The following is a 9,868-nucleotide window of genomic DNA, read 5'->3' on the forward strand; positions in this document are numbered from 1 at the left end:
TCTTAGACTCACAGGTGACGATTTCAGTAGTGGACACTTTGATGTTTATGAATGTTTAAACTCTCAAAAGCTGGATGTGAAGTTATCGATGAAACCAGTTGTATGCTTACAATGCTTGACAGATGCCGAATGTCACTTCAACACAAGTCCTGCAAATACTTTCGTAATTGAAACAAACCATGAAACTGAAACCGTTTATGATAGCAGCAATCCAAGCTATGAGATTTGAAACAAGATTACTGTTCACATGGCCAACTGTACGTTGCATGCTCAAGAGTAAGCTCAGCGCACAGCTTGGTCATATTAAAAACGGAGGGCCAAACTCAAAATGTGGTATACAAAGAGATCCTTAACAAATAATTATTGGTATATTTTCCCTCAGTTTAAAAAGGTTTAATTTTCTTCTTTATATATATATAGTATATATGTGGATGTATGTGTGTGTGTATATATATATATATATATATATATATATATATATATATATATATATATTGTAAAGGACCGAGGAGACAGTAGCAAGGGTTGGGGTTTTCCGGCCCCGTATATTGTAAACCACAAACAAAACTGGTCAAAATTATAAACAAAATAGTTCATAATGCGCGACGCCGACTCCTGGCGTCGCGGCCATTTTATTGGGGAGGAGCCGGAAGTGGAGGGATGCCGGGAAGGACCGCAAGGGAGGATGGGAAGGATGACGTCAGGGCAAGATGGCGGAGGAAGGGCGGAAGTATCGCACTGCGGTCAATCCAGGCCTATGGTGCAGGAAGGTCTTTCTTTCTATGAGGAAGCAGAGGGAGAAAGTTAATACCCCACCATTCCCTGGCGCAGTGGTTTCCCAGGTGCTATCGAATCAATCCAAGGCCTCCTACTGCAAGTATGCGTGACAATATATATATATATATATATATATGAACTAGCAAAATACCAAGGCAAGAGCGGAGAAGTAGTGTGTTAAAGAAGCAATGAAAAGAAAAGGAAACATTTTGAAAATAACGTAACCTGATTGTCAATGTAATTGTTTTGTCACTGTTGTGAGTGATGAGTGTTGTTGTCATATATATATATATATATATATATATATATATTTACACACACACACATAAAAACATATATATATATACATATCTATACATATACACATATATACATACATATATATCTACATATATACACACACATATATACACACATATACATACATACACACACATATCTACATATATACACACACAGCTATTTCGTATCAGTGCAATACGCTGTTTGTTAAAACGGTTGACTCCGCCTTACGCAATAACAAATCAAATCATTCAGTTGTCTTTGCTCATATGTCATTTTAGAGCTGGACGCCTGGCATCTTTTTTTGGCCACAAGTTCGTTTCTGTTTGGTGTGAGGTTCTGTGTTGTGGAGATTCTCAGGATGGATTGCAGGTGCTCATCACTGAGGCGACTCCTGTGTGCTGTTTTGTTAGTCTTTATTACTGAGAAGAGCTTCTCACACAGATATGTGCTACCAAACATGCACAAAGTTCGAGCCGCATGTAGACGGACATTTTTTGTTCTTCAAAGTCACCAAAGCGCCGTGCCAACTCAGTGCGCAATAACTCTAGTAAGCGGTAAGTGTTCGGCAAGGCAGCTGAAGCGCTGCATTATGGGATCTGTAGTTTATTGTGTTACCAGCGCTTCATATACCCGGCTTTAATAACAATAATACAGCATATAAAATGATCTCGAGGCCGGATATAATTACACGCCGGGCGGATGTGGCCCGGCCCTTGAGTTTGACACATATGGACTAAATAGAACTTGAAAAGATATATTTTTCAAATGTGATCGCGCAATTCAGATAGAGTTGACGCAACACTACAGCCTGCATGCCTCAATGAGTCATCCTCCCCTCGCTCTTACTTTTTTACCATTCATCTAATGAATACACTGAGTATGGCTTTACCAAAACAATCATTGATGGCGAATAAAGTATCCATTATTCGAGTATGTAGAGCGGGATATATATATATACATATATATATACCCGCGTATCACAGCGGAGAAGTAGTGTGTTAAAAAAGGTAGAAAAAGAAAAGGGAACATTTTAAAAATAACGTAACATGACTGTCAATATACAGTATTTGTTTTGTGAGTGTTACTGAGTGTTGCTGTCATCAAGGATTTGATTATCATTATTTCTTTCAATCAGGTTCGTATTTGTAGGATGTGTTGTGTTCAAGTTACATTCCTTGTTTGTCAATCGTTGTAAAGATGACAGGTTTCATTCATCGATTCGTTTCTTACTGCATCAATAAACAGCTCGTCTTCTTCTTTATCTGAGACCTGACACACTGCATGCACGGGTTTTTTTTACACTGTCTTCCTTTAGCGGGACATTGACTTTTTCCACCGTGTGCTTTGTTTCCACAGTAGCTGCATTTATGAATATGCTTATCAGACGCTTCTTATTTTTTGCTGCCTTTTCAATTGTGCAATTCGGTTTTTGTTCAGCTCTTTGGAACTGTTGCTTTTTATCTGTGCACTGCGCCAGTTCACGTGAGCCACTCGGTGTACTTGCATCGAAGGTTCCCAGCTGTGCTGGTGCCATCTCGCTATGTCCATAGCTTTATTTAATGTTACCTTAGTCCTGGCACTTAAAACTTTCTCTCGCAGTTTCGCTGAGTTTGTGTCAAACACCACCCTGACCATCTCATCTTCCTCTCCATAAGCACAGTCCTTCACCCGTGAATATTTACCCGTGGCAGTTTGCTATTGATTGCCACTGACGGACGGCCTTATATGGGTGGGCACTAAATTACAAACGCCAGCGGCAGCCTGTCTATGAACTTAATTTAAAGTGTAGGTTTACATCGTGCTTTGTTTCCGAAGTAGCAGAACTCATGAATATGGTTGTATATGCCACTCGCTCGCTTCTTATTGTTTCGCTGCCTTCTCAATTATATAATGCATGTTTTCTTGAGCGCTTTTTTGAGGTCTTCCTGGTTTTCTATGTACTGCGTGATTATGTGGGAGGCGTGATGATGTCACACGAAACTCCGCCCCCACGGTGTTGAAGCTCATCTCCATTACAGTAAATGGAGAAAAACTGCTTCCAGTTATGACCATTACGCCTAGAATTTCGATATAAAACCTGCCCAACTTTTGTAAGGAAGCTGTAAGGAATGAACCTGCCAAATTTCACCCTTCCACCCTCACGGGAAGTTGGAGAATTAGTGATGAGTCAGTGAGTGAGTGAGTCAGTGAGTCAGTGAGTGAGTGAGTGAGTGAGTGAGGGCTTTGCCTTTTATTAGTATAGATATATATATGTGAGTATATATATATATATGTAGATATGTATTGTGAGAGTAGGGGGCAGTAGTGCACCCTTGAACCCTCAGGTACAACTCCAGACACCAGGTAAAAGTCCAGAACCTTTTATTTTGTTCTTCCGTGCACCAAGCACCCTCCACACTACTCATACAATAAACCAACACAATAAAGTCTCCTCCTCGCCCAGACACTTAGCCACCCTTCCTCCCAGCTCAGCTCGGTGTCTGGACTGAGGCACCATACTTTTATAGCCCCTGACCCGGAGGTATTCCTGTCCCGACAGTCCATAGTTCCTTACTCCTTCCGGGTCAGGGCAATCAGTCCTTTCTTTAACCCGAGCACGTTGTTCGTTCCTGTCACGTGACCATGACATACTCCCGGGTCATAGGGCATAAAAGAGCCCATAAGCCCCCCCACAGTGACTCCTGGTGGCCCCCAAGGTATCCAGCAGGGTTGTGTAAAAATACTACAAGGTCCATAATGCCCTGCTGGACTTTGGGGCATGATCCTGCTGTCGGGAGAGCTCCTCCTGGCAGCCTGGGGGTGCGGACCGGCATGGAAAGCCGGCAGTCCTCCACAGTCCCTCCCCCTTAGCGACGACTTCTGGGGCGGAGCGACCAGCCCCGCGAGGGACGTCCTCCTCCAGGAAGACACGTCGGCCGGACCTTGGCTGCGTTGTCCTTGTCCTCTAGCAAACCTTGGGGGAACGACGTACCTTCTGTCCCCCCGGGAACAATGGCGCCACTCGTGGCCCGGCCGCCGGCAGTTGTAGCATCGGCGAAGTCCTCCTGGTTGTCCCCCTCTGCTACACCAGAAACATCTCGGGAACTCTGTTAGAGATATCTCCGCCCCTGTCTCCGCCAAGGAGGGTTTTACGGCCGCTTTACTGTTTTCAACCTCTCTCTCCATTATATTGGGAGACCCACCTTTTCTTTTGGGGATTTCCCGTTTGATCTGGGGCTTGGGCTCAGCCTGAGGCTCCCTATGGAAAAGAGAGAGCCTCTTTGCTGTTTGCACGCCCATTGTTCTGTTTTGTTTCGAAGGCGGCGTCATTAGTACCGCATCACTCCAGGTAACAGCACTGTTTAGCTGTACCTGGGAGATTGGCACTTCCTCCGCCCCTCTGGTAACTAACGTCAACGCCCTTATTACACCAGTCAGGGTCTGGAGTGGCGACTCGCTCCGGAAGGCCACGTCACACGCATGCCTCGGTTCGATCGCTTCCTCCCCCTCCCGGTCAGTCATCACTCCACGCTCCACTGTCGGGTTCACAGTGCTTTGACACTCGCTGTTTATTAATAGCGGGGCCAGATCGCACTGTGTCCCCTTATGATATACGGCACAGATCTCACTCACCTGCACCGCCAAATCACTCGAGACCGGGCTTCTCGCCTAATCGCCGCAGGTATTCCACTAATCCTTTCAGCGGCGCTCAGCTGTAGCTCCCAGCTCGTCTACACGAGCCTTCAGTTCCTTCACTCCCTGGAAAAAATCATACACGGGCTCGAGGTATTTTTCGAGCTGTCGTAAGTCCACAAAGTTAGTTATTTCGGCCGGGGTTAAGTCCGCTTCCGCATTCGTTTCACCTACCGGCCGGGAGCCAATGAGCACGCCCGCTCCTGGCACGTGCTCTGCTGGGCTTCATGGAGGCTTCTGGGACATGGAGTCCGAAGAGGAACGGGTAGCCTGTCGCGGCGGACTGCGATCTGCCTTTTTTAATTTGTCAGCAGACCGATCAGTCACTTCCCGCTCCTCTTGATTCTTTTAAATTGTGGCGCTGCTTCGCTCGCCGCCTCCTTCCCTTTCAGGAAGCTCGGATCCGCCGGGGAATTACTGACCTCACCGGCGATCCTTTCTGACCGCCTCTTCCCGCCTCCATCGCGCGAGGTCACGTGGTGGCTTTCGCCGCATGGGTTTCCCCTTTGCGGACTCCTAGACTGGCCCGGCTTCTTCTTGTCGCGGCCATCTTGCCTAGGTCTGAGACGGGCGTGCTCTTTGTCCACTTTGTGCAGACAGGCCTCTGTAAAACAAGAAATTAAAGGCTCCGGCGGTTCGAGTGCTCTCCCAGCACTTACCTCGGAACGTAGCCGATCCCGCCCAACTCCGGTAGTAATCTTCGAGTCGCGATCCTGCAACGCTCGCTGTCGCCGCCGGATTTGCTCGGCTTTAGCCTGTGCCCGTTCTACCTCGTGGGGAGCCGTCGCTAGCCGTCTCGTGTCCTGGTCTGCCTTCTGGGAGCCGCGGCCATTTTGTTGGAGCATGAGGCAGTCATCCGAGACGCCGCTGTGATTTTCTTGGCGGGCGTCTACAAAACATGACAAGAATAAACCCAAAACATCGGGCGGTTCATCTGCAGCTCCCTCCATAGTAGATGGCGGAACCCCCGGACTATCTAGGGAGTCCGAGGCGCTCGACAGCGTCCGTGTCCCGATTGACGCTACCCGGCTAACTCGCCCACTAGCTCTCGTCCTCCTCGCTCCCGGTCAGGTATGTCCAGGACCTCTTGGCGTCCGTCATGCCCTGCAGCCAGCTGGGACTGACCTTCTTTTTCCCGCTCTTCTTGCCCATGGTCCTGCAGAACGGGATGGTGCGCACAGTTGCAGCTTTCTCGGTAGCGGGTGGTGTTTGCACCTCCGTGAAAAGATGGGGAATCCCCCGAGGGTTGTCTGCCCACACAAAATTTGTTTTTAATGCAGGTCCTCTGCCAACAGACGGCCAGAGAATCCTGCCGGCTACGCCAGTGTGACAGTAGGGGGCAGTAGTGCACCCTGAACCCTCAGGTACAACTCCAGACACCAGGTAAAAGTCCAGAACCTTTTATTTTGTTCTTCCATGCACCAAGCACCCTCCACACTACTCATACAATAAACCAACACAATAAAGTCTCCTCCTCGCCCAGACACTTAGCCACCCTTCCTCCCAGCTCAGCTCGGTGTCTGGACTGAGGCACCGTCCTTTTATAGCCCCTGACCCGAGGTATTCCTGTCCCGACAGTCCATAGTTCCTTACTCCTTCCGGTCAGGGCAATCAGTCCTTTCTTTAACCCGGAGCACGTTGTTCGTTCCTGTCACATGACCATGACGTACTCCCGGGTCATAGGGCATAAAAGAGCCCATAAGCCCCCCCACAGCGACTCCTGGTGGCCCCCAAGGTATCCAGCAGGGTTGTGTAAAAATACTACAAGGTCCATAATGCCCTGCTGGACCTCGGGGCATGATCCTGCTGTCAGGAGAGCTCCTCCTGGCGGCCTGGGGGTGCGGACCATCATGGAAAGCCGGCAGTCCTCCACAGTCCCTCCCCCTTAGCGACGACTTCTGGGGCGGAGCGACCAGCCCCGCGAGGGACGTCCTCCTCCAGGAAGACACGTCGGCCGGACCTTGGCTGCGTTGTCCTTGTCCTCTAGCGAACCTTGGGGGAACGACGTACCTTCTGTCCCCCCGGGAACAATGGCGCCACTCGTGGCCCGGCCGCCGGCAGTTGTAGCATCGGCGAAGTCCTCCTGGTTGTCCCCCTCTGCAAGACCAGAAACACCTTGGGAACTCTGTTAGAGATATCTCCGCCCCTGTCTCCGCCAAGGAGGGTTTTACGGCCGCTTTACTGTTTTCAACCTCTCCATTATATTGGGAGACCCACCTTTTCTTTTGGGGATTTCCCGTTTGATCTGGGGCTTGGACTCAGCCTGAGGTTCCCTATGGAAAAGAGACAGCCTCTTTGCACGCCCATTGTTCTGTTTTGTTTGTGTCGGGAGAGCTCCTCCTGGCGGCCTGGGGGTGCGGACCGGCATGGAAAGCCGGCAGTCCTCTACAGTATGTATATGTGTATATATGCTCCACAGCTAACGTGGTCTTGAGGAAGCAACTTCGTCACGCTGCCACCAAATACTCACAGAAAAATCCACAAGTTAATACAGACGCTGTCTCCAGAGTTTCTCCACACTCAATGTATTCCTTCCTTTATACCCTTTGATCTCCCATTTCAATTCAGATGCCTCCAATTTCCAGTAAGGCTCTGCTGCGCGATGACAAGTAATAAGTCTCGGGGACAGACCCTACAAAAGGATACCATTGATTTCAGGCAAGATAGCTTTTCTCCTGGACAACTATACGTTGCATTCTCAAGAGTGTGCTCGTGCAGCTCGTCATATTACAACCGGAGTGCAGCCAGAAACTTTTAAGTGCCGGGTTTTAGCTAACATTAAATAAAGCCATGGACATCGTAACATCACACAAGAGAGCAGCTCACATGAACTGACTGAACGCAGTACGAGTGATCACTTCCATGCATCAAACCTGTTCAAAAAACGCATTACACAATTGACAAGGTAGAAAAAGAATATGCTCCGAGCTGAGCTCCACAGCTAACGTGGTCTTGCGGAAATAACTTCGTCACGCTGCCACCAAATACTCACAGAAAAATCCACAAGTTAATACACACACTGTCTCTAGAGTTTCTCCACACTCAATGTATTCCTCACATCCCTGTTACACCCTCTGATCTCATATTTCAATTCAGATGCCTCCAATTTCCAATAAGACTCTGCTTCGCAATGAGAAGTAAGAAGTCTCAGGGACAGACCCAACAAAAGGTTGCCATTGATTTCAGGCAAGATTGCTTTTCTCCTGGACAACTATACGTTGCATTCTCAAGAGTGAGCTCGCGCAGCTTTGTCATATTACAACCAGAGTGCTGAACTGACAACGTGATATATAAAGAGAACTATAATAATCGTAATAAACAAACAATAAAACAGCGGAGAACCCGTGGATTAAATAAAAAGGCAGCTTCCTTGGCAAAGCAAGGAAAAAGGATGGCTTTATATGTCGTTCATTTATAAAACAGCGGAGAAGCTGTGCAAAGGCTGTTTCACAAAAAACCAGAGGAGCGCCTTATATGAGCAGGCAGTCAGCTAAAGAAGGGAATTAATAAATATCTATAATCGAAACAAATGAACAAAAAATAGCGTACAAGCCGCGGATTAAATAAAGAAAATGGGTACCTGAACAGTAAAGTAAGTCTCGAATAGCTACACAATAACTATAAGAATCGTAACAAACGAACAATAAAACAGTACAGAACCGCGAAGCAAGGAGAAACGAAGGCCTTATATGGCGTTCGTTTATAAAGCAGCGGAGAAGCTGTGTGAAGGCAGCTACACAAAAAAACAGCAAAGCACCACACTCTGAATGTATTCCTCGCATCACCGTTATACCCTCTGATCTCCCATTTCAATTCAAATGCCTCAAATTTCCAGTAAGGCTCTGCCTCGCGATGACAATTAATAAGTCTCAGGGACACATCTTACAAAAGGTTGCCATTGATTTGAGGCAACATTGCTTTCCTCCTGGACAAAACTATACGTTGTATTCTCAAAAGTAATCTCAGCGCACAGCTTGGTCATATTACAACCGGAGTGCTGAACTGACAACGTGGTATACAAAGAGATCCTTAACAGATAGTTATTGGTATATTTTCCCTCAGTTTAAAGTTATTTTTTTCTTCTTAATAAAAATTTAAAAGCAGTTCTTCATCACTGCGAAGCTCGGGGATTTTGCTATATACAGTATATATATATATATTTATATATATAGATAGATATATATTTATGTATGTATGTATGCGTATATATATATGTAGATATGTATATATATATGTGTATATATATATATGTGGATATTATATATATATATGTGTGTATATATGTAGATATGTATATATATATATATGTAGATCTGTATATAATGTGGGTATGGAAAGTATTCAGACCCCCTTTAATTTTTCACTCTTTGTTATATTGCAGCCATTTGCTAAAATCATTTAAATTAATTTTTTCCCTCATTAATGTGGCCCAACCTTCGGCACCCGTAACAGTAATTAGGAAATGTTAGGTCCGCCCCTTGTCTTGCTGGGAGAGAAACCCCTTCCGCCTCTAACGGTGCTTTCTCTATTTCTGTCTCTATTCCTTTCTTGTCAGGAGACCTCGGTTTAATCTTAGAGCCCTCCTGTTTAATCTGGGGCTTATATACAGTCTGGGTCTATCTATTACAAGAAGAGAGCCCCTTTACTGTCTGCACCCTCTTGATTTACAAATTACCGGTGGCGCGCCTTAAGGGCCGTCTCGCTTCGGGAATCAGCACTGCCTAGCTGCCCCGGATTGATTAGCCCTTCCGCTGACCACTCGGTTACTGTACCGGCCTCTCTTGTAGGGCACGCGGTGTATTGGCACCCGCTACTTAATAAACGCGGGCCCGGATCACACCGCGTCCCTCTATTATGTACGATACGGGCCTCACCTACCTGTATCGCCGCATTATTCATTACGGGAGCCTCCCCACCAAATCGCCGCACGTAGGCCCTCACCTTCTCCAACGGCTCTCTGGCTGCAGCTCCCCGACGATCTTTTCAATGGTCGTCAGGACCTGTAAGAAACTTGCTACGGGCTCGATTAAGCGTTCGAGTTCCCGCAAGTCATTATTTATTTCGACTGGCATAAGACTTACTTCCTTGTCTATCTTCTCTGCCGGCCGGGAGCCAATGAGCACGCCCGCTTCAG

The sequence above is a fragment of the Polypterus senegalus genome, chromosome 10 (genome assembly GCF_016835505.1).
Source record: "Polypterus senegalus isolate Bchr_013 chromosome 10, ASM1683550v1, whole genome shotgun sequence".
NCBI classification, from domain to species: domain Eukaryota; kingdom Metazoa; phylum Chordata; class Cladistia; order Polypteriformes; family Polypteridae; genus Polypterus; species Polypterus senegalus.